The following is a 25,430-nucleotide window of genomic DNA, read 5'->3' as shown; positions in this document are numbered from 1 at the left end:
AGACCAGGGTCTCTTCCTTTCTCTCAGCTAGGCCTCAGTATCAACAGGCTACTGGGACGTATATGCAAAAGTCCATCCTCCAATCTGGCTATGGCCTTTATTCCTGGCCAAGGGCAACTTGCAATGTCATGTCATTCGGCTGCTTCCAAGCCACCATGGGATATACTGAGTGGGATATATCTGAGCTTTGTTACTTAGACACTCCCACAGTCATTTTTTCTCTGTAAATTTGCCACATCTCTGATTGTGTGTGTGTGTGTGTGTGTGTGTGTGTGTTGAGGAGGTGGGAACAAGGGAATGGTCCTATAGTCCTCAAAACCTGTTTTGAAAACTCTGATCTATGCTCTCTACACACCTAAGCACCTTGGCTTTTCAAACCCCAAAGGCAGGGAGAGATTCTCATTTTCAATCGTTCTCCAGATGCAATGAGCCTAGAATAGTCTAGCTTCTTAGGAAATATTAATGATCTAAAATGTGCCTGTGCAATCATTGTTGTTGTTATGTGCCATTGAGTCGGACTCGACTCATAGCGACCCTCATTGGTTTTCCGAAGTGGTATCACTATGGAAGTAGATTGCCCAACCTTCCTTCCGAAGAGTATCTGGTGGGTTTGAACAGCCAGCTTTCTGGTTAGCAGTCAAATGCCTTAGGCACTACACCACCAGAGCTCCTGTGCAATCATTAATAAGTAAAAACAGCCACAATTAACGTTTTAGCACATTGACTTCTAGTGGAGTTTCCCCTCAATGCTTAATTCCTTTTTACTTATTGTGTAATCATTAATAAGTAAAAAGGAATTAAGCATTGAGAAGAAACCCCACTAGAAGTAAACATGCTAAAATGTTAATTGTGGCTGTTTTTTCTGGAGTGTGGTCTTATGGAAAATTTAGGTTTTATTTCTTCCTTCTTTGGAGTACCTGGTGGTGCAAACGGTTAATGAGCTCAGCTGCTAACTGGAAAGCTGGTGGGTCGAGAGTAGCCAGGGGCAGCCAGGGAGATAGCCGTGGAGATCCACTTCAGAGAAGTCAGCCAACAATCCCGTGGGGAAGAGTTCTACTCTGACACACAGGGGTCACTACGACTTGGAGTCGATTTGATGACAACTGGTTTTCTTTCTTCAAAGTGTTTCTGAAAATTTGAGACTATGAGGGGTGAGATATGGAACAACCATTAGGGAAGGAAGGAAACAAAGTAGAGACATGTGCTCTCAACCAAAATCAAACCACACTCACTGCCAACGAGTCCATTCCAACTCATAGTAGCTCCCAAGGGGTCTCTAAGGTGGTAAATCTTTACAGATCACCTCCATCTTCCTTCCACGGAGAAGCTGGTGGGTTTGAACCACCAACCTTTTCGTTCACAGTCAAATGCCTTAGGCACTGTGCCACCAAAGCTCCACATGTACTCTAAAGGGGAAAAAAATATAATTGGGATGTCATTCAAACATTCACAATATCAATATTTAAAAATCTTTTTGAAGATAGACTAGGCCAAGGTATAATGTAATGCATTTAAAATGATAAAAGCTTTTTAAACACCACTAGGGAGCTCTGGTGGCATAGTGGCTAAGGCATTTGACTGCTAACCAGAAGGCTAGCAGTTCAAACCCACCAGCCACTCCTCAGAAGGAAGGTTGGCCAGTCTACTTCCGTAGTGATAGGTCTCTATGAGTTGGATCCGCCTCCCTGGCAGTGAGTTTGGTTTTTGGTTTTTATGTCACATATGGTACTGACTGTCTCAAAATATACAACTTCCTGTCCCAAAGCTTTGTTTTACAGATAACACCTAGTTGCAAGTCACTGTTTCTTCTACCTGGTGAACTTTGAGAATTTCTGCAGCATGAGTGCTCAAAACACTTGCAGGAATTCTGATGAGTCTGGTCATTGGAAACAGTTTTGAGAAAATTAGATGCTTTTAATAAGGTAGATCAGAGAATACCTCCAAAGAAGAAGATCTGATCATTACATTTATAACTGTGCTCACCCTGTCAGCTTATTAACTGCTCAGCCCCATGATGTCACCAGAATACAGTTAACTTTTCTTTCCTTTGGCTTTGCTTATTGTGTTGTCAGTTTGATAGCATTTGTAACGTGCTGTCCAATTACACGCTAGTCTAGATGAGCTTCAAAGAAAGAACTTTCCTATTTCACTGAAGATTTGGTCCCCCTCGCCCCATGAAAATCAGATTTTCTGTTTCTGACTCCTGGATAGACATGTTCCTATGAGGAGCACATCTTTTCAGATTGCCATTGGCTGGCTGTGTGGCTTGAGTAAGTCACTTCTCCTTTCAGGGGCTCAATTCTCGCTCATCTTCAAAATGCAGACTCCCATGCTCCATCTGGGGGCTTTTCAGTTACTGTAGTTACTTGGGCTCTGAATTGTAACTTCAATCTGTGCTTCTCAGTTCCTCCTTTTCTCTGGACTTGTTAACATTAGGCCAACATGAGTGCAATTTAGGGCGTCTTCCCCTCTCGATCTGAATCCCTAGGTGGTGTTAATACATGTCTGGCTGCTAACCAAAAGGTTGGAAGTTCAAGTCACCCAGAGGTGCCTTGGAAGAAAGACCTGAGTGTCTACTTCCAAGGAATCAGCCATGAAAAACCCTGTGGAGCACAGTTCTGCTCTGGCACTCATGGGGCCACCGTGAGTCAGAATTGACACAGTGGCAACGGTTTGGGTTTTTGGTTTCCTTCCTTTACCCACAGGCACTCTGAAGGTGACCTCATCTACACCCATGGCTTTCAATCTATGTCACCTGATGGGCTGCTCAGTTGACTTCTCCAGCTGGGATCTCACCCTGAATCCCAGACTCATATAACCACCAGTGTCCTTGGTGAATACATGATTATCATCTCTGACATTACATGTCTAAATCAATTACCTGGTGTCGTCCCTGGCCCCTCCAACCTGCTCCACCTGTCACTCTCCCCCATTTCATTTAACAGCAGCCACATCCTTCCAGTTGCTTAGAGTCTTGGGGTCATCCTTGATTTCTTTTTTTCTTTCACACACCACTTCCAACTCATCAGCAAGTTCAATTGACTTTATCTTAAATTTTCTGAAGAATCTAGCCCCTGCTCAATACTTCCACTGCTCCCATCATAATTCTTTCATTCTGATGGATGCTGTAGCTTCCGATTGGTCTCCCATCTTTCCTCCTTGCCCCCATAGGCTATTCTCACCACAGCAGATGAAGTGATCGCATTAAAACACCAGTCCTCCAATGGCTTCCCCGTCACTCAGAATAAAAGCTAGATCTCTGTAACAGTTTGCAAAGTCCCACACAATCTGCTACATCTCTCCTCACTCACTTGACTGGTCCTCACTGGCCTCCTGTCCCTCAGACACACCAGGTTACCTTAAGGCCTTTGCCTAGAACGCTCTCTCTCAACCCATTTGGCTCATCCCCTCACCACTTTCAAGTCTTTGCTCAAATGTCACTCTCTTAATGAGGTCTGCCCTAAACTTTCCATTTTAAGTTGCGACATCAAATCCATCCTGCACACCCTCTTCCCTGTTTCATTGCTTTATTTTGTTTCCATAGAACTCATCACCATCCAACAAGCATTACTGACTTAGTTATTATGGGTACCTTCTGTTGTCTGTTTCCCCTCCTAGAAGACAAGTTCTATGAAGGCAGGGCCAACTCTGTTCTGTCCACTGCTGTATCCCCAGTGCCCAGAAAAGTGCTCGGCACTTACGGAGATCTCTATACATACTTGTCAAATAAATGAACGAGTGAGGGGCCGGATCAAGGATGTGGCCTAGGCTTTGTACAGTTCCTAAAAACTACATGCACTGCAAAAGTGGATGAAATCTGAAGCATAATCAATAGTTACAGAACAAATTATAATGCTCTAAAGCAATAGTCTTCATATAGGTTTTATGAATGAAGAACTTTTTGAAAAGTCTTTTCTCTTATGCAGCAAGTTTCTCAGGCTAAATGGAGTGTATATCTATCTGCCTCCTTGTTTGGAACCTGTTAAAGTAACAACTCTGGATATGTATGAATGTAAGCCAAGCTCTCCCTCACTCCATTTCCCCCTCCTCAGATTATTGGCTCTCACCACCCCCACCAGCCTCAAATGCCTGGCCTCTGTCCCCTGTCATCTCCCCTTTTCTGTCCTGCTGCTATGGCTGTCTCTCAGGTTGCAGGACCCTGGCTGCTCCCCCATATCTGCTTTATGTCCAAGGTCCACAGCCCGCTCTGTCAGAGATTACTTAGCTTCCATTGTTCAGCTGAGGACCACACACTGGGGCAGGGCTCAGGTACCTTTCACTCTGAGGAGGCCTGTGGGAATCTCAGAGAAAGGCAGGAAAAAGGACAATGATTGAACAGTACTTAGGAGGGGGCAGTTAAATGTCAACCCCGATTAATGATAATGGTAATTTAGAATCTGCTTATGGTTTCCATTGCTACACTTTGCCAAGACATTTCCAACGTGGTATTTCAAAGGGTTCTGGGCTGGCTGAGGATGCAGACTGAATTTCTAGTGCAGGGGTTCAGCAGGGCAGGGCGTGAATTATGGAAGAGGAAGTGGTATGCCTAACACAGTGTACCCTGTTATTAACACAGGTCCTATCTGGTCAGGTGCCTCTTCATTCATGTTCTCCATGATCCACCCACATCAGTGAAGCTTTCTAGAGACAAGGAACTTTGATTATTTTCATGAGGCAAGTTTCTGAGATTGGTCTTTCTCTTTTGCTCTCTCTTCTAGCTTTCTATGACCACCCAAGCTGAAAGAGGAAGTTAACTACACTTTCAAACTGAGAGCAATGGACTTTAACAAGCTGTTGTCATGAGGAGTTGTTTAACATAGTGGTTAAGTGGATGTGCATTGGCCTCAGTTGTTGAGGTTCAAATCCTGACCCTGCCACTTACTAGCCTTGGACTTTCAGCAAATTAATTAGCCTCTCCGGGACTCTTTCTCTTCATTGAAAAGTGATGATTATGGAAACTACCTTATAATCCATTATGAAAAATAAATGAGATATTGCATGTAAAACTCTAAGAAAATGACGCATAGTGTTTGACCGAAACCAAAACCCAAACTCACTGCCATCGAGTCAGATCCGACTCATAGAGACCCTTCCTTGGGTTTCTGAGGCGGTATCACTGCAGAAGTAGATTGCCCAACCTTCCTTCCGAGGAGTGGCTGGTGGGTTTGAACTGCCAGCCTTCTGATTTGCAGTCAAATGCCTTAGGCACTATGCTACCAGAGTAGTTATTACTATGATTGCACAATTAGCAAAGGGTCTGATGTCTCTTCCTTTAGAGCAGAGTTTCTCAACCTCAGTACAATTGACATTTTGGGTGAGATAATTCTTTGTGGTGAGAGATTGTCTTGTGCATTGTAGGGTGTTTGGCAGCATCCCTGATCTCTACTTACTAGATGCTAGGAACAAGACCCCCTACCAAGAGCGAGAATAGAGAGACAGAGGCTTCCTCCCAGGAAAAACAAACAAACAAGAATAGTGACAGAAAAGGCTCATTCTGAGAGAGAAAAATGAGGTCATATTGAAGCCAGCTGGGTGAATGAGAAGACTGAGGTGTGAGGGGTCCTGCCTCAGGCCTCCTTCTTGGCCCCTTTGCTGAAATTCCCTTCTTTCTTTGCCATTCTGGTAGTGCTGATTTTCTAAGACAAAGGTGTTCTTGTTGCTCTGAACCTCAGGGAATTCCTTTTCTCACTCTTTCACCCTTTTCTTTCTCTGGGTACTAGCAGCAGAAGCATCCGGGCAGAACATACCACTGAACTACAAAGAAGAGCTCTTGGATGGTGGTGATGTTGTAGAGGACCCATTCTTTGTAGTGGCTGCTGCTCGTGTTCAATTGAGCATCTGTTTATCCACAACTTTTACAGACATCTGTTTTCTGAATATGATGGTGATGGTGTAGGCAGCCATGGCATAGGTCAGATACTGCCATCTTCCTTTGACATGAAGGACTTGCTGAGTGAACTTTGGCTCAGTTAGAACAGCGTATTCCAGTTGGTTGGGCTTGTGAATACAGAAAATCCTGGCATGAAGAAGTGAGGTATGGAATGAAGACCAGATAGACTACCAGCATGTGAAAATATTCAATTGACCAGGAAAACGGAGACAGATAGACCAAGATACGGTGCCTCAGATCACTATATGTTGTAGTGGTCAGCTTGAAGTTCCAGGAACAAATTAGAGAACCCCATTGTTAATGGTCTCCACCAACTGGTGGCCAGAGAAAATGGTGGTTAGCTATGTCTGAGATTTTGGATGAGGGAACCATGCTGAGGATTGTCATGAGATGGTTCAGGTCCTGTTCACAGATCTTGCAGATGAGAAGGATGCCCATACCAGATCCCATGCTCCCACCCATGCAGTGAGTCAGTAGGAAGCTGTGATCATGATGGAGTCTCTCTGCTTTCTCCTTTTCTGGCTCTTGCTTGCTCCAGATTGGTTAAAGACAAAGTTGTCTGGCCTGAAGATCTGGCCAAAAGGACTTAAGCAAACATATTTCAGAGTGTTTGGTTGATAATCATCTAAGATGGCATGAGGAACAGGTCAACTACCTGTGGCTTCATTGCAACAACGAAAGATCTGACCTAGCTACAAAGGGCATTTGGTGCCCATGTGACTGCCACACTGGACAATTTCAATAGGTAATATGTCTCCAAGGTATTGAATTAATTTATTTATGCACCCCAAGATATATCGGGAACATGAGAATAGTAAATTTTGAATGTTTTTCAAACATTTTTAAGGGTAGCACAGGACCTGGGAATCTGCAGTCATGAGATCTGAGTCCAGAGATCTCAGACTACTAAAGCTCTGATTTTTTTATGTATTTTTCTAACTGCTTTTGCCCATTTTAGGTTAGAAGCTCCTTAAGGCAAAAGAGAGTGTCTTCTCCATTCTGTTAACTGTCATTGTACCTAAAGAGTGTTCAAGACTAGCCAACAATTCAATAATCATTGACTAAAAGGAAAAAAACTTTGCACATATAAGATATCCCTTATATTCTTCATTCCTCACAAAGACACATGGATGGATTTGGCTTGAAAGAAGAAATTTCAGTGGTATCAGGACAGCAATTTTTCAGAACTCCATTATTTTCCGTTGCTCTCTTTTCTTTATGTCAGTACTGAAGAAGCACCAGCTACACATTTATCAAGATAAGAGCTGCACTTCCATTAATGAAAGGGGAGGGTTCACTGGGAATCAAGGAGTTTTTTACGTTGCAAATGGTAGAAGGGAATTTGTTTCAGGGCTTTATCTGGCTTTTGATCATCTGGACAGGCTTACAGAAAGAGAAAAGTTGCTGTTTACTTTAAAAGACAAAAATTGCTATTTCATTGCATCAGATACGTGTTGCAGCTGCTGAAATGCACTGCTCGGAGGCAAACAGGGTGGGCCCGTTCAGCCCAGGTACACAAGATAGGAGTATACTGATTTAAAAAAAAAAAAAAAAAAAAATTGTCCTCTGTGCAGCCAGTTTGTAAAAGTCAACAGTACTTTGAAAATCCTTGCCTGACTACCTAAATGAACAGCATCCTACAATAGCCAGAGGTTAACACAGTTAATAAGCAAGTGTCTATTCACATTAAGAGAAACAGAACAGGAAACCAGAAAGAACTACATTCATCTGGTTCCTCTTTTCCAATGTGAGACCAAGACTCCAAGAGAGATCAAAGCACACCTAGACCGTCAGTGCCAAAACCAGCCATCATTTCAGGCATCCCTGGCTGCACAGTTTGACTAACTTTCCTGGCCATGTAGCTAGATATCTCTCTGTGGAACACTCTGAGCTCTAACTCATGGACCTATCCCCACCTAGCACTATCATCACATCTGCCTGCTCTCTCAGTGAAGTGCCTCTGGGATAAGAAAGTCTTTTTCACTTTATGATTCTTAACATGATGCTTTGTAGATGCTAATGTTTTCTGAACAAATGAATGAATGATCTTCTATCAGTATTTAAGTTGCTCTCTTCATGCATACTAGAAAGAAAAAAAATTGAATCCCCAAGGGAGCTGTAATCCCTAGGCTGATATCCACTAATGAATACACTACATTCCAAGCATGTTCCTTCACAGGTGCAAAATAGCTACCTAGCCCTGGTGAAGTACTCCTTTCCTTTCACTCTGTGAATCTCATCATTATGGAGTCCAACAATGGAGATGTGTGGAGTCCCACTTTTCTTCTACCTCCCTTGCATCCCTACACACAGCATTGCCCTTCTCACCTTTGTTGTGTTGCTGGAACATTCCCTACATCCTTTTATCAGTTAGAACCTTTTCTATAAGTAAGAAAACCCAACCCAAATGGCTTATACAAAGGAAAATCAATCTATTGTTCATGTAGCTGAAAGTCCCAGAACTAGAGGGTGGAGTAGTGCCTAAGGCACTTGACTGCTAACCAGAAGGCTGGCAGGTCGAACCCACCAGCCACTCCTTGGAAGAAAGGTTGGGCAATCTACTTCCGTAGTGATACCTCCTCAGAAACCCAAGGAGGGGTTGCTATGAGTCAGATCTGACTCAGCGGCAGTGAGTTTTTTTTTTTTTTTTTTTTTTTTTTTGGTTTAGAGCTAGCTTCAGGCAGAGGCTCAAATGATGTGACAAAGAGTCTGTATCTCTCTACTCCATTTATTAATTGTGCATCTCACTATGTTGTGTATATGTTCTAATAAAGTTGTAAAGTGTCCATAGTAACCCTAGTTTATATACACCCACAGTAAATTCCAGAATAAAAGAATGGATGCTCTCCCTCTATTAAAAGAAAAATAAAATAAAATTTAAAAAAACATTGCTATCAAATCGATTTTGACTCATAGCCACTGTATGCGTGTCAGAGGAGCCTGTGCCCCACAGAGTTTTCAGCGGCTGAGCGTTCAGAAGTAGATCACCAGGGCTTTCTCCTGAGGTGTCTCTGAGTAAACTCGAACCACCAACCTTTCAGTTAGCAGCCAAGTGTTTAACCGTTTGTGCCACCCAGGGACATTGAGCCTCTCCAGCTCTGACTTGAGCTATATGCATACTCATGTGCCAGTCACTATGCCCAGGGGGCCAAAAACACTATTAGGATAGGACTAAGTTACATATTCCAATGCTGGGCTCAGTGCAATCAGCTAGACACTAACATAAGGGTTCAAGCATTACAAAGGATGTTTTCCCCAAAACAAAATCAAGGTATTTTAACCCCCAAGAAGGTAGGTGGCGAAAACAACAAATTTCTACTACAATCCTACTTAATTTCTGTCATTCCTATCTTTTCTGGTATCCTCAAGCACTCGCATGATTCTGTAAATTCCCTTTCTTCTCTTCCACCCTCTACAGATAACTCTACTGATACTTCGGTCTTTACTTCAAACACACATTGGTTTCAGTTTTGTCCCTGGCTACACGCTCTCTCTCTCTGTTCAGCAATTTATCTTTTTCTGCTTGCTCTCCAATTTTCACCTGGGTTTTAACTCACTACTATCATCCTCAAGAAGCCTTTACAAGTACCTGCTGGGTGATAGCATAGTACCAGAATTGTAACATCTGCTGCAATTGTTTACTTTCTCTAGCAACTTCAGAATCTCCCTCATTTTTCATCAGCTTTTTCCTTCTGTTTCTATAACCCCATCAAAACCAAATATACCCAGGCTTCCCCATCCATCTTGGGAAACAAGACAAAACCACTTTCATTTCGCCTTGGCAGTATGCCCATCCCTACCTTCTCCTTCCTGTTCTCTGTCCTCACCCCAGCATCGAACTATCACTCCATCTCAATCCTCCTCTCCAGCCTCAAGCTCTTTGAACCTGTCTCTACTTTCTTTCACCAAATTCATTTCTTACATCCCTGAAGTTCACATTCTGAGGCTGTCTCCTTTCACTATTCTCCCAAAGATTTCCTCATAGTCAAAATATCTGACTCCTCCCTCTCCCTCACCTTCCACATCCAAACTGCCCTCAAGACCTTTCAGATGGATCCTTCAGTGCCCCTTAGCTGCGTCCCCTCCCCTCTACTGTTTCTGCCTCTGCGTTATCAGAAATTCTCTCATAACTCATCAGTCTCTCTAGCTCTACTCTCTTCATCCATCAATCTGTCCTTCCACCCTATACTTGGAGTAAACTTGTGAAATACTCTCCTTCTTTAAAACAAGTCTAGATCTTAGCACCTACACTAGTATATCTATATGTTGACTAAAACTTTCAAGAATGTTGAAGGTTTTCAGGCACTTAATGCACATTTGTGGCAGTTTCTGCATGTTTCAAAATGAGCTTGCCCAAAATTATACCCATGGGCTCAGAGGTACCAGAAAATATTGGTGTTTTCTGTTCCACATGACATGGTGAGCCTTGAGATAAAATTCATATACTCTGACATGGAAATCAAGATTACTATCATGTGCTCTCATCTGCCCTCATGATCCCAGAGATACTCTGCACCCTAGTTGCATTTCCCTGTGTTTGTTCACACTGATCCTTCCACCTGGAGTAATTTTCTCATCTATCCTTGCCCCACTTCTACAACTTTAAAATTCCTATTCATTCTTCAAGTCCAGATCAACTATCTCTAATTCTTTCCTCATACTAGTCTTAGTCTTTCCTCCAGGACCCCAGTCCTCACTGTGAAGCAAAATCATTCCCTTTTTGTCTTATTTCCTAGGGCTCATGTGACATAGTACTACAAAGTAGATAGCTTAAAGAACAGAAACGTATTGTCTCATCGTTCTGGTGGCTAGAAGTCCAAATTAATGTGTTGGCCAAGCATTGCATTATCTCTCTCTCTCTCTCTCTCTCTCTCTCTCTCTGTTGGTTCTCCCCATCCCACTCTCTGTTGGTTCTCCCCACCCACCTCTATATTGGTTCTCCCACCACCACCTGCCCCCATTGGTTCTTGGGGAAGATCATTCCTTGTATCTTCCAGCCCCTGGTAACCCCAGGCATTTTTTTTTTTTTTTTTTTTTTTCTAAGGCTTCCTTGGCTTATAGATGTATCTTCACATGTCTTTCCTTCCTTCCTTTGTCTCTGCCTGTGTCTGTTCTCCTCTTTTATAAGGATAGCACTCAGATTAGGATTCACCCTATGACCTCATGTTAACTGATAGCATCTTCAAAGACCCTACTTCCAAAGAAGGTCACATTCACAGGTAAAGGGGTTTAGGACTTCAACATATCTTTTGTTGCTGTTAGGTGCCATTGAGTCAGCTCTGACTCACAGCAACCCTGTGTACAATAGGATGAAATACTCCTTGGTCCTGCACCATCCTCACCATATCTGCTGTGCTCGAGCACCGCAGCCACTGTGGCAGTCCATCTCATTGAGGATCTTTCCCGTTTTCGCTGACCCTCTACCTTACCAAGCATGATATCCTTATTCAGGGACTGGTCCCTTCTGACAACATGACCAAAGTAGGTGAGACGAAGACTGGCCATTCTCACTTCCTAGGAGCATTCAGGCTGCACTTCTTCCAAGACAGATTTGTTCATTCTTCTGGCAATCCTTGGTATTTTCAGTATTCTTAGCCAACACCACAATTCTAAGGTATCAATTCTTCTTAGGTCTTCCTTATTCATTGTCCAGCTTTCACATGCATATGAGGCACTTGAAAATACCATGGCTTGGGTCAGGCACACTTCAGCCTTCAAAGTGACATCTTTGTTCTTTAACACTTTAAAGAGGTCTTTTGCAGATTTGCCCAGTGCAATATGTCATCTGATTTCTTGACTGCTGCTTCCATGGCTGTCGATTGTGGCTCCAAGTAAAATGAAATCCTTGACAACTTCAATCTTTTCTCTATTTATCATAATGTTGCTTGTTGGTCCTGTTGTAAGGAATTTTGTTTTCTTTATGTTGAGATGTAATCCACACTGAAGACTGCAGTCTTTGATCTTCATCAGTAAGTGCTTCAAGTCCTCTTCACGTTAAGCAAGCAAGGTCATGCCATCTGCATATTATAAGTTGTTAATGTATCTTTTAGGAGGACTCAATTCAATCTGCAACACTTCCTAACTGTGCTCCTTCCTCCAGCATTTATCTCTAATTTATAACTGTTTATACTTGTGATTGTCTTAAACATGAAACCATGAACACTTTGAGAGCTGCCACCAAGCATCACTCATGTCCCTCATTCTTGCTCAGTGGCTGACACACACTGGACATTAGATCTTTACCACCCCTCTATTCTTGGAGCTTCAGTCTGTTCCACATTTTTCCCATTCCTGAAACCACTACCTCTACATTTTCTCTTCTGTCTCCTTTACTGTACCGTCTAGGAGCAAGAAACCACAGGGCCCTCTACACTTGTTAGACATCTTTTCCCTAGAAAATCAAATCTGCTTCTAAGTGCTTACTCCCTGGCTTTGGCCCTGCCCCTTCTCACATTAGGTTCCGCTTCCTCCAAAACAAAACCAAAAACCAAACCCATTGCCATCTAGTCAAAAACCGACTCTTAGCAACACTATAGGACAGAATAGAACTGCCCCATAGAGTTTCCAAGGCTATAAATCTTTATAGAAGCAGACTGCCACATCTTTCTCATCACTGACCTTTTGCTTACCAGCTGAGCACTTAACCATTGTGCCACTAGGCCTTTTTAGGGCTTCCTCCACCTATACACAATTTCATTCATTGAACAAGAATTTATCATTTGCTCATTTATTTAATAAAGATCTCTGTCCCCGGGGATCTCATGGAGCAATGCATCGTCCCCTCATGGGTCCCCTTGCTCATCGCCTGCTGCCCTTGTGTTGATATATATCATCAGTTAGACTGCTTTTCATTGTTCCAATGATACTTCCTTTTTGTGTATATTTCAATAATCTCTCCAAAATCTCTCTCTTCTTCTCCATACTCATATCTAAGTGTGATAATTTACTACTTGACCATGAACTATATGTAAACTATAGCTAGGATGACTATGTAATATATCAACCAAATCAGACACTTTGACAGAAAACCAAACCAAAATCCACCTACCATCTCAGTAGATTCTGACTCGTGGCAATCCCATGTGTGCCAGAGTAGAACTTTGCTCCATAAATTTTTCAGTGGCTGACTTTTCAGAAGGAGATTGCCAGATCTTTCTTCTGAGGTGTTTCTGAGTGGACAGCAACCTCCACTCTTTCTGATAGCACTCAAATTGGTTAACCATTTGCACCATCCAGGGACTCCAAGCAGGGACACTGTTAATAGTTTTGCCTGAACAGCAAGTATGAATCAAGACCTTCCTTGCCAAATCAGTACATCTGGCCTCGTTGACTATGGCCTGATGACTAATTTCTCCACCAGCATCCACCACTTTCAATGTTTCCACCATTACCTGATGCTGCCACATCATCTTTGTAGTCTTCTTTCCAGACTCAACACTTGTCAGTAATTTCCTACTGCTTTCAGCATCAAATTCATACGATTTTTCACCACAAGTCTGCCTCATTCAAACTCTTTGTTACTATCTACTATGCAGCAGATGCTGGAGGCTTTTGTACTGTTTTTTCTTTTTGTTCTGCCTCATCTTTCATCCAATTCTTAGTCCTCACAGGTGAGAATCACCACCCCTTCATAGTGTCAATGAACTTCTCTCCTCCTAATTAAAACCCAACTTGAAGTTAGTTTCACCAGGAAAACTGCCATGATTGTGAAGAAGCAGAGAAGAAATTATCCTTATCCAAAGCCAAACACTAACTTCCCTGTTTATTTGCATTCTGCATTATTTTTTTTCCTTTATCTTTCAAAAAGAAGAAGAAGTTGTGATTTAGGTAAAAGATCAAAGAGCGAATTGAATGATTCGCACATGTTTTGTTTCATGTCACTGATTGCAATCCCCTTAGTGTAACATCGCTCCTCCCACATCCTCCCTGTGTTTCTTGTTTCCATTTCTCCTTCTTTCCTAAAGCTTCCTGCCTTCCGACTTTTGTCCTTCTGCAAATGCTGCTCTTTTTGATCTCTAATAGTCGATGGCTTTAAGGAGTGTCTACCTTCCTAGAGTTATCATTCACCTTGTAGATCAATCTATTATTTGACTGAAAATTAAGATACAGACCTATCTATTGTTTGACTGAAAATCGAGCTATGAGAGTGAGTTCACTTCCAGGTCAAAAGGGTAACTAAGGGTCATAGTCACAGGGGTTCCACCGGTATCTGTCTGACCGGTAAGTCTGGTCTTTTTTATGATTTTGTGTTTTGTTCCACATTTTTTTCTCCCACTCTATCAGGACCTTCTAATGTGATCCCTTCAGGGCAGTCAATGATAGCTGGGGACCATCTAATTCTGATCTCGGAGTCATGGAGGCTAAGGTTCACGTGGTCCATTAGTCTTTTGGATTAATGGTTTCCATGTGTCTTTGATTCTCTTCACTTCTTTGCTCCAGATGGGGAGAGGCCAATAGTTGCACCTTAGATGGCTGCTCACAAGCTTTTAAGACCCCCAGTGGCTACTTACAAAGTAGGATGTAGAACGTTGCCTTTGTGGACTATGTTGTGCCAATTGACCTTAATGTCCTCCCCCCCACCCCACCCCCACAAGATCATGGACCTGCTCCTCAGGCCCAGTACTCACTTCCTCAAGGGTTTTGGTTATGCCTAAGAAGTTTTCATAAGTTTGCCCCCTGTATGCTTCATTATGTTGTTGTTGTTGTTATGTGCCGTTGAGTCAAACCCGACTCATAGAGACCCCTCCTTGGGTTTCCGAGGCAGTATCACTACGGAAGTAGGATTGCCCAAACTTCCTTCCGAGGAGTGGCTGGTGGGTTTGAACCACCAGCCGTCTGGTTAGCAGGCAAGTGTCTTAGCCACTATGCTACCAGAGTTCCCTGCTTCATTATAGTCATGGGTATATTCACGGCACGTGTAAATAAAAAACCAAACTCACTGCCATCGAGTCAGATCTGGCTCATAGCGACCCCTCCTTGGGTTTCCAAGGCAGTATCATTATGGAAGTAGATTGCCCAACCTTCCTTCCAAGGAGTGGCTGATGGGTTTGAACCGCCAACCTTCTGGTTAGCAGTCAAATGCCTTAGGCACTACACCATCTGCAGAAATATCCTCTGTCAAACTTGTCTGCATTCATGGGGGTAGTCCCATTCTCCTTCCCACACCTGTTGAGCTTGCATGTCTATGTATCCACTCATAGATTACTATTATTACTGTTCTAGCAGGTTTGTGTATCAATTAGTGTTTACCTCTCTGCCTCTGGCTCTTGTTCTCCTCCCAGCATCTTCCTTTTTGATCATTTTGTGCTGACCTCCCTCTTAATTCTGCATTATTTACAAGTAAGAGAAACAGAGATTTTAAAAAACGAAAAGGAGAAAATTATGGTGTTTGTCCACATAGTCTCTTCAAATGTTAACCTGCAAGTACCTTGCAAATGGAATCCACCGTTCTCTGGGGGTTTCAAATAATAACACCTAGACTAGCTCAGGTTGCAGTGAGTTGAAATCGACTCAATGGGACCTAACAGCAACAACAACATGCTGACAATAACTATATAGAGTGTGTTGAAGGTTTTCAAGCACTCGGTGCACTTTTGTGGTAACTTCTGCATATTTAAAAATGCAGTTGCCCAAATGAGAGATCCCAGAAAATACTGGAATTTTCTATTCCGAATGGCATCTTTATTTAACAAGTGTTTTCAGTCCTGAAAGCCTGAGCATTATTTAAGCTAGGTGTCCATTCTTACCTACGGCCTGTGCATTTTCCACGTCCCACCAAAGCGGCTCCCCCTTCTGGTCAACACCGAGAGAACGCACGGAGGACGGAAAGCTCCCCCTTCCCCTTGAGCGCACCGGGGTGGAGTGTGAGAAAGACAGTTCTTCCTACTTTGGCAAGACAAACACAAAGATGTGAGATAGGCTCGTCTTCAACTCAATTATCACATTTGGTTTAATCAGCTTTGTGAGGCTTTCTGTCTAATCAGAGAGACAGAAAATGCCCACCGTCATTCTCAGCGACTCACAGAGAACAATCCCTTCCTTTCTGCTGGGAGCCCGCAGCCCTGCCAGCGCTCTGCACCGCGGGACTCGCGGCCCGCCCGCTCCACACTCGGGAGCCCTGCCAAGCTGAAAAGGAAGGAGACGGCAGTTCAGGTCATTAGAAAGAGTTGCCAAAAAGGACTCAGAAAATGAACAATTAATTTCGGCTGTCAAAACAGATACTAGAGGAGCCCAGTTAGATTTCAAGCATTTTTTCTCTACCAGCAAATCCAAGGCTTTGTCAGTGATAAGAGATGGAACAGATTCTAGGGATGTTTGTGAGACTATGTTACATCTTGGTTAGGACCGCCGTCGGCTCTGGGATCAAATTGCCTGGTGTGGATCCCTGCTTTGCATTTTTCTGGCTGTATGCACAGGGTTTTGATTTAACCTCTCCGAACTTCAGTTTTCTTATCTGTAAATTGAGAGTAGTAGTGGGTGGCGGGTGCTCTGGTGGTGCAGTGGTTAAAACACTGGACTGCAAAACAGGAGGCTGGCAGTTTGAACCCACCAGCTGCTCAGTGAAAGATGAGGCAGCCTGCTTCCCTCAGTTTTACAGCCCTGGAAACACTATGGGGTAGTTCTACTCTGTGCTTTAGAGTCACTCTGAGTCAGAATCCAAGCCACGGCAGTGGGTTTTTCTGGGCTGGGTGGTGCAAATCTTTCAGCTCAGAGGCTAACTGCAAGGTTGGAAATTAGAATCACCCAGAGGCACCTACCTGGGAGGAGAGGCCTGGGGATTACTTCCGAAAAATAAGCGACTGAAAAGCCTGTGAAGCACAGTTCTCCTGATACACTTGGGGTCGCCATGAGTTGAAATGACTCTAAAGCAACTGGTTTGGGAGGGCTGTGGTGGTTCCGTGGTGGAATTCTCACCTTCCTTGCAGGAAAACCAGGTGTGAATGCACCAATGCACCTCACGCCCAGCCAGCACCACCTGTCACCTGTGAAGGTGAACAGGACTGGGAAGAAAGAGCTGGCTATCTACTTCCCAAAATCGGTCAGTGGAAACCCTGTAGATCTCAACAGTCTGACCCACAACCAATCAAGGGGAAGATGCAGATGTGGGCCAGATCCAGCCCATTACTCATGGGATTGCCGTGTGTCGGGGGTAACTCCATAGCAATTGATGTTGAGTCGACTTTGATCCTTGTAGTACTGTGGTGGCATCCATGTGATTATGGTGCTGGAGCCCATACCACCAGGATGGCAAATCCCAGTAGGGCCATCCATGTTGAACAGGTTTCTGCAGAGTACCCAGATTAAGGCACACAAGTAGAGAAGAAGAAATGGGAGATTCATGAAAAGCACTTATTCCTGAGCCTATCATATTGTGAGTAATCAACAAATGATTGTCATTTTTTTGTTGTTGGTGGTGGTGGTGGCGGTAATATTGTTAGGCAAAATCACCTGCTTCTCTCAGAAGTTATTGGGTCTAATTTGTTTGTTTTCTCTTCCTGGATGACCAGTGCTTTGTCTTATTTTCAGGAAAATGTCTGAAGATCAACTCCTTTGGGGCACTTACTGGTAAGCAGCAATTTATTGACTTAGTCAAAATGCACCACATGAATGTTAAACCTCAAAAAAAAAAATTTTTTTTGTTGTTATTGTTCTCCCCTAGTGAGGCTGTAGTAGACACATACATAAGTAGATGACACATACATAAGTAAAATGGAATTTGAAAAGCAAGAGGCAGAGTATTTTGAAAAATTAAGTTTCTTATAAATCTTTAAGAAAATGCATCTGTGTCAACACAATAAAAATAATATCCCAGCCTACTGGTTTTCATCTTCTAGCTCTGGGTAAGCATTAGCTCATTAACCCTTTCACTGCTGTTTAGTGGATAGGAAAACCAAGTCAGCTAACCAAAAAGTTGGTGGTTTGAACCCACCTAGCTAGTCCACAAGAGAAAGACCTGGTGATCTGTTCCCATTAAGAAAACCCTATAGGGAAGTCTACTTTATCACAGAAGGTTGCTATGAGTTGACTCAAAGGCTTCAAACAACAACAACTGCTCATTGGAGGACATAAGTGACCACACCACCCTTGTTTCCTACTAACATGAGTTTCTTCTCTCACAGGACCACAGTTTTCCAAATAATTAAAAAAAAAAAAAAAATCCTAAAATCACACTCTACAATAATAATAATAGAGATGTTCATAATTGAAAAAAATTCTGGGTTGATTCAAAACACACCCCTAGGCTCCTCTTCCCTTCTCTATTCCCATTGGCATGCTGCATGCTAGTAGGGAGAATTTATGTCAACACTCTTAAAAATGGTGCAGCCTGGAAATCTATATTCAAGCCTATTGTGACAGAGACTGCCAATATCTTCCCAATATCCATTTTTTCCCTTCATCCGTGGTTATAGAATCTCAATTTTATTTCAGGCAATAATGTGTCCAGGTAAAAGACTACATTTCCCAGGATTCCTTATAGCCAGGTAAGACCATGTGACTAAGTTCTGGTCAATGAGATATAAGGGGAAATGTTGTGAGACATCCAGAAAATTTCCTTAAAGATACAGCTAGGATAGGGTACATCCTTTGTACCTTTCCTTCTTCCTCTTTATTGCTCATTGGAACATGGATGTGATGATCAGAGCTCCAGTAGTTCTTCTGGACTATGTGGCAAACTTGAGGACAGAAACTATGCATTTAATTGATGAAAACATTTCCTGATGATTAAGAAACCACCATAACAACAACAACAAAACCTGTTGCCATCAAGATTCTGACTCACAGTGACCCTATAGGACAGAGTAGAACTGCCCCTTCCAAGGCTGTAATCTTTATGGAAGCAGATGCCATTTCTGTCTCTTGCAACCTTTTGGTTAACAGCCAAGCACATAACCACTGTGCCACCAGGGCTCCTTCGAAACCACTATGTTGCTGTTGTTTTTTGGTGCCTTGAGTTGGTTCTGACCTATGCAAACCTATGTACAACAACCCTATGAAACACTGCCTGGGCCTGTGACACCCTCACAATCATTGCTCTTCTTGAGCCTATTGTTGAGGCCACTGAGTTAATCCATCTCATTGAGGGTCTTCCTCTTTGTCCCTGAGTCTCTATTTTACCAAGTATGAATTCCTTCTCCAGGGACTGGTACCTCCTGATAACGTATAAAATACATGAGACAAAGTTTCATCATCTAAGGAACATTCTGGCTATACATCTTCCAAGACAGAATTGTTCATTCTTCAAGCAGTACTTGGTATTGTCGATATTCCTTGCCAACACAATAATTCAAATGCATTAATTCTTCATCAGTTTTCCTTATTCATTATCTAGCTTTCACATGCATATTAGGCAATTTAAAATACCATGGTTTGGGGCAGACGAACCTTAGTTCTCAAGGTGACATACTTGACTTTTAACACTTTAAAGAGGTCCTTTACAACAAATTTGCCCAGTGCAATACTATTTGATTTCTTGACTGTTGTTGCAGTGGGTGTTGATTATGGATCTAAGTAAAATGAAATATGACAACTTCAGTATTTTCTCTATTTATCATAATTTTTTTTATCACTCAGTTTCTGAGGATTTTTGTTTTCTTTGTGTTGAGATAGAATCTATACTGAAGGCTGTAGTCTTTGGTCTTCATCAGTGAGTGCTTCAGGTCCTCTTCATTTTCAGCAAGCAAGGTTGTATCATCTGCATATTGCAGGTTGTTAGTGAGTCTTCCTCCAACCTGATGCTGCATTGTTCACGTAGTTCAGCTTCTCGGATTATTTGCTCAGCATGCAGATTGAATAATTATGGTGAAAGGATACAACCTTGATGCACACCTTTCCTAGTTTTAAACCATGCAGCATTCCTCTGTTTGAATGACTGCCTCTTGGTCTATTTACAAGTTTTGCATAAGCACAATTAAGCATTTTGGAATTCCCATTCTTCACAACATTATTCAAAATGTGTTATGATCTGCCCAGTTGAGTGTCTTTGCATAGTCCATGCCAAGTAAACGTATTTCTGGTATTCTTTGCTTTCAGCCAAGACCCATCTGACTTCAGCAGTGTCCCTGGTTCCATGTACTCTTCTAAATCCAGCTTGAATTCTGGCAGTTCCCCAACAATTCAGTGCTGCAACTGTTTTTTTAATTGTTTTCAGCAAAATTTTATTTGCATGTAATATTAAATACATTATTGAATAATATCTGCATTCTGTTTGATTACCTTTCTTTGGAATGGGCATAAATATGGATCTCTTCCAGTCATTTTTCCAGGTAGCTGACTTCCAAATTTCTTGACATAGACAAGTAAGAGCTTCCAACATTACATCAATTTGTTCAAACATCTCAATTGATATTCTATGAATTCCTGGAGCCTTGGTTTTCTCCAATGCCTTCACTGCAGTTTGATTTCTTCCTACAATACCTTCCGTTTCACCTTGAACTTGCATGTGAACAGTTAATGGTTTGTTCTACAGTAGGGCACTGACCTTGTTTTGAGTGATAATACTGAGCTTCTCCATTGTCTCTTTCCACAGTGTAGTTGATTTGATTCCTATGTATACTATCCGGTGAGGTCCATGTCTATAGTTTCCATTTATGTCATTGAAAAAAATATATATTTGCAATGAGTAAGTTGTTGGTCTTGCAAAATTGTATCATGTGTTCTCTGGCATAATTTCTATCACCAAGGCCATATTTTCCAACTACTGATCCTTCTTTCTTTCTAACTTTCACATTCCAATCACCAGTAATTATCAATGCATTGTTAAGGCATGTTTGATCAATTTCAGACTACAGAAGATGATTTTAAAAAAAAATCTTTAATTTCTTCACCTTTGGAATTAGTGGTTTGTGTATAAATTTGAATAATAGTCATACTAAGTGGTCTTCCTTGTGGGCATATGGATATTATCCCATCACTGACAGCACTGTACTTCTGAATAGAACTTGAAATGGGGTTTTTTTTGTTTGTTTGTTTTGTTGTTGTTGTTTTAAGGCTGAATACAATGCTATTCCTCTTCAACTTGGCATTCCCAGCATAGTAAACCATGTGACTGTCTGATTTAAAGTGGCTAATACCAGTCCATTTCAGCTCACTAATGCCTAACATATTGATCTTTGCATATTCCACTTCATGTTTTCCAACTTCCAGTTTTCCTAGATTCATACTTTGTACATTCCACATTCCAATTACCAAAGATGTTTGCACCTAGTTCTTCTCATTTTGAGATGTGTGCCACATCAGCAAATGAAGGTGCTGAAAGCTTTACTCCATCCATGTCATTAGTGTTGACTCTACTTTGAGGAGGCAGCTCTTCCCCAGTGGTATTTCTAGTGCCTTCCCACCTGAAGGGCTCTTCTTCTGGCACTATATCAGACAATGTTTCACTGCTATTCACAAGGTTTTCAGTGGCCAATTTTTTTGAAGTAGAGTTCCAGTCCACCTTCCTGGTCTGTCTTAGTCTGGAAGCTCAGCTGAAACCTGTCCACCATGGGTGGCTCTGCTGATATTTGAAATACCTGTGTCATACCTCCAGCATCACAGCAACACACAATCTACCACAGTATGACTGGTGGAGAAATGCCAAATTCCAAACATTTTTTTACAAGAAAGAAATTATCTTTTCAAGCCACTGTTTCTTGGGAATTTCTGTCTTAGGTAGATGAATCTGGTCCTAATTTACACATCTTCCTTTTTTTTTTTTCTCCCTCTCTCTTGACCCCAGGTTGAAGTATTGGTGCTCTGCATTTGCTCATCTGTTTCCAGAGTTCATTCAAACAAGGTTGATCACAATGCTTAATCCATAACCATTAAAAGATCTTACCAAAATATACAGCCCAGCTGAGTTTGCTAAGTAGGGTAAACAAGATGTGTGTCAAAACTCTAATTCAGCAAATGCTTAATTCATTTTAGGTAGAGAAAAAAATAATTTTGTAATCACACATTGCACACTAAACTTGGCAAATCATCTTACCAATGTGAGAGATTAGCAATAAGGACAGGTGGTTCACAAAAATCTCACGATAGTGCCACTTCTGTATAAAGATTTGCTTCCATCCCTTTGGAATATTTTCTCTCTCTTTTAGCTATTGTTCTCTGTATATACACCCACTGCCATCAAGTTTATTCTGACTCATAGTGACCCTATAGGACAGAATAGAACTGCCCCATATGCTTCCCAAGGCTGTAAATCTTTATAGAAGCAGACTATAAAATCTTTCTCCTGCAGAACAGCTGGTGAATTTGAACTGGCAACTTTTTGTTAACAGCTGAATGCTTTAACCACTGTAGCACCAGAGCTCTTTTCCCAGTGTACAGGAAACATGGAATATGTAGGAAACCCCCAAGGAGGAGGAAGTCTAAGTGATAGCATTGGTCCATGCCTTAATACTACAGTTGCAGAGACTGCTTGTAGCCTCACCCAAGAGTAGTCACATGCTGTCTGAAGTAAGACTATACTGCCCAGTCTCCCTTGAAACCAGGTGTAGCTGGGGAATTTTGTTTGGGACTTTTTGGAAGGCTGCTTAAAGCAAACTAACTCACCTGAGATGAGCCCCCTTTTTCCCATCTGGTTCTCTTATTTATTTTGGCCTACAGCTGGGCGCTGATGGCTAGACTTCAGCTGTCATTTTGGGCCATGAGGTAATCTTGAATGTGGAAGCTACACGCTACTATAAAACTGTACCCATTGCTATGAAGTTGATTCTGACTCATAGCAACCTATAGGGTTTCCAAGGCTTAATCTTTACTGAAGCAAACTGCCACATCTTTCTACTATGGAGCAGCTGGTATGTTTAAACCACCAACCTTTCAGTTAGCAGGCAAGCACTTAACCACGCCTCACCAGGGCTCCTTGTGCAGTTGTTGTTGTTGTTGTTATGTGCCGTCGAGTCAGCCCTGACTCATAGCGACCCCTCCTTGGGTTTCCGAGGCAGTATCACTACGGAAGTAGGATTGCCCAACCTTCCTTCCGAGGAGTGGCTGGTGGGTTTGAACCACCAGCCTTCTGGTTAGCAGTCAAGTGCCTTAGCCACTATGCTACCAGAGCTCCCCCTTGTGCAGTAGTGGAGCCAAAAGATAGAATAAGTCTCTGGCTCTGAAGACACCGTGGAATCCTCATCAGCCTCTGAACTGCCTATCATTGAATTTGTGTGTGTGTAGTGAGAATTAAACTTCTCTTATTTAAGCCATTCTCACATGGAGGTTTCTGTTGAATAAATTTGAACAAAGGCCTGAGTAATATAATGCCTATTATTATTAAAATCTTATCTCTAATTTCTAATGGTTAAGAGGATTGACACTATAGCCACCGTTACCACCACCATCATCAATAACATTAGACCAGTAGTACAGCGTCAGACCTCACCACTGGCCACAAAACCCACAATATCCCAGCAAGAGGACATAAAGTGCCTGCCCTAATTACTTCTAGCTTATACTCTTGACAGTCTGGGTAGGACTGAAAAAAAACCCTGCCTACCTCTCTGCTTGAGAACAAGGGAGGACTCATCTGGACCGTGGAGACATTACATAGGCAGCTCCCTGTAGCCTGGGTCATACCAAAGGATTGGGAGACACAAATGGGAAGGAGCTATTGCCTTTACCTGTTGCCCACTCCTAATCTAATAGCCCAAATTCAAAAGTTCCTTGACCTAGAATCAAAGATTTGAGATGATCTAGAGGAATTGTAAGACATAGTGGCTGTTCAGAGCATGACTCAAAGGGTCTGCTTTAGCCGCTATGCTGGCCCATAGATCAATCCAGGGCATTCTCACTGCCAACTTTGAGGAAAACTCCCAACGTTCTAGCTAAGAAGTCACTTGCCAATACACGTAAACTTTTAGAGCCAGAATATTATTTTTAATGAAACTATTATCTGTTTATTTAGAAAAATAATTTGTTTGCTTCAGTATCACAGATTCTTGGTCACTGGCAACTCATTCTCAACAAACTAGTCAAGTTAGTAAAAGAGGAGACCTGGAATGAACACGTATGGTTTTGTTTAAGACTAAACCAAACATTCTTATAAGATAAAACTTATCCATTTGTTCTGAACAGCAATTTTAAAACCAGCAAAATTAAAATTCTTTCTGACGTGAATAAGCTGTGAACTGAGCTTGTCTAACCAAGTGTTCTGGTCACCTAGTGCTGCTCTGACAAGGATATACCACAAATGGGATGGCTTGAACAAACAGGAGTTTATTCTCCTACAGTTTGGGAAGCTAGAAGTCCAAGTTCAAAGTGCCAGGTGTGTGAAAGCCCCTCAGCCTTGGGAAGCTTGGCAGAGCCCCTCAGCTCTGCCTCCTGCTCCAGCCCACTGAAGCTAGAGACACCTTTTTACCCAGGCAGCTACTGGCTGCTGAGGTTAACAAGCCCAAGGTCAACAAATAAATGGCACAGTCCCAATGTTACCAAACCACATGGCAGGCCATTAATTCAAGTCCATTGAAGTCCCAAGGTCAGCAGATCGTGGCAGGCTGCTGAACAACGGACAGGGCTACATGCAGGGTTCAAGAATGCCACAAGCTATGGACCATTCCCAAAGCTCTTTCTTATATACAGGAAGCAGACCACATACTCAAAGGCAGCTACTCAGCTGCTCACAGTAGATTCCACCATGGAGTTGATTACCAGTCTCATCGTGGGGAATACTACATCCAGCCACTCAACCAGGCCTAGCCAAGTTGACACACATACTTAACCACCACACCAAGGGTCTTGTATGACTAAATTTTACTGTGATTTGAATGCTACCAGGAGCCCCTGTGTGGTATAAATGGTTAAGTGCTGGACTACTAGCTGAAAGGTTGGTGGTTCGAACCCATCCAGAGGCATCTCAGAAGACAGTCCTGGAGATCTATTTACAAAAGGTCACTTGTAAACCCCATGGAACAGTTCTAATCTGCAGACATGGGGTTGCCATGAGTCAGAATTGACTCAACAGCAACTAAAAACAACAACAACAGTATTCAATCAACCTTAACTACTTCTTAGAGTAAAAATAATAATATAAGTCAGAAGCTCATTCTCTTCATGACTTGCTCAGCTTATCAAAGATTTTAGGTATAAAACGAGTCCAAGGAAGTGGAATCCAGTTGGAAATGGAAACTGAGCAGCTTGGACTATCAAGACTATCTCAACATAATCCATTAACATCAAGTCAATTCTGACTTATAGGGACCATATAGGAGAGAGGAGAATTGCCCTCTATAGGGTTTCCAAGGCTGTAATCTTCACAGAAGCAGGATGCCACATCCTTCTTCCACGGAACCCCTAGTGGGTGTAAACCACCAACCCTTTGGTTAGGAGCCCAGCACTTAACCACTGTGCCACTAGGGCTCCTCATCTCAACATAGATAGGCAAATATTTTTCAGGGTAGATGACAAGATCAGTTTCAAAGGAAAAGATGTGATAACGTTTGATAGTCCCCTTTTCTTCCAACAAATTGGAGTCCATACTTTCCCTGTTGTTGTTGTTGTTATGTGCCGTCGAGTCAAACCCGACTCATAGCGACCCCTCCTTGGGTTTCCGAGGCAGTATCACTAC

This window comes from Orycteropus afer, unplaced genomic scaffold, assembly GCF_000298275.1.
Source record: "Orycteropus afer afer isolate SDZICR_OR568_19922 unplaced genomic scaffold, OryAfe1.0 scaffold00021, whole genome shotgun sequence".
Classification (NCBI taxonomy): domain Eukaryota; kingdom Metazoa; phylum Chordata; class Mammalia; order Tubulidentata; family Orycteropodidae; genus Orycteropus; species Orycteropus afer.
Note: the sequence above shows the minus strand (reverse complement) of the source record.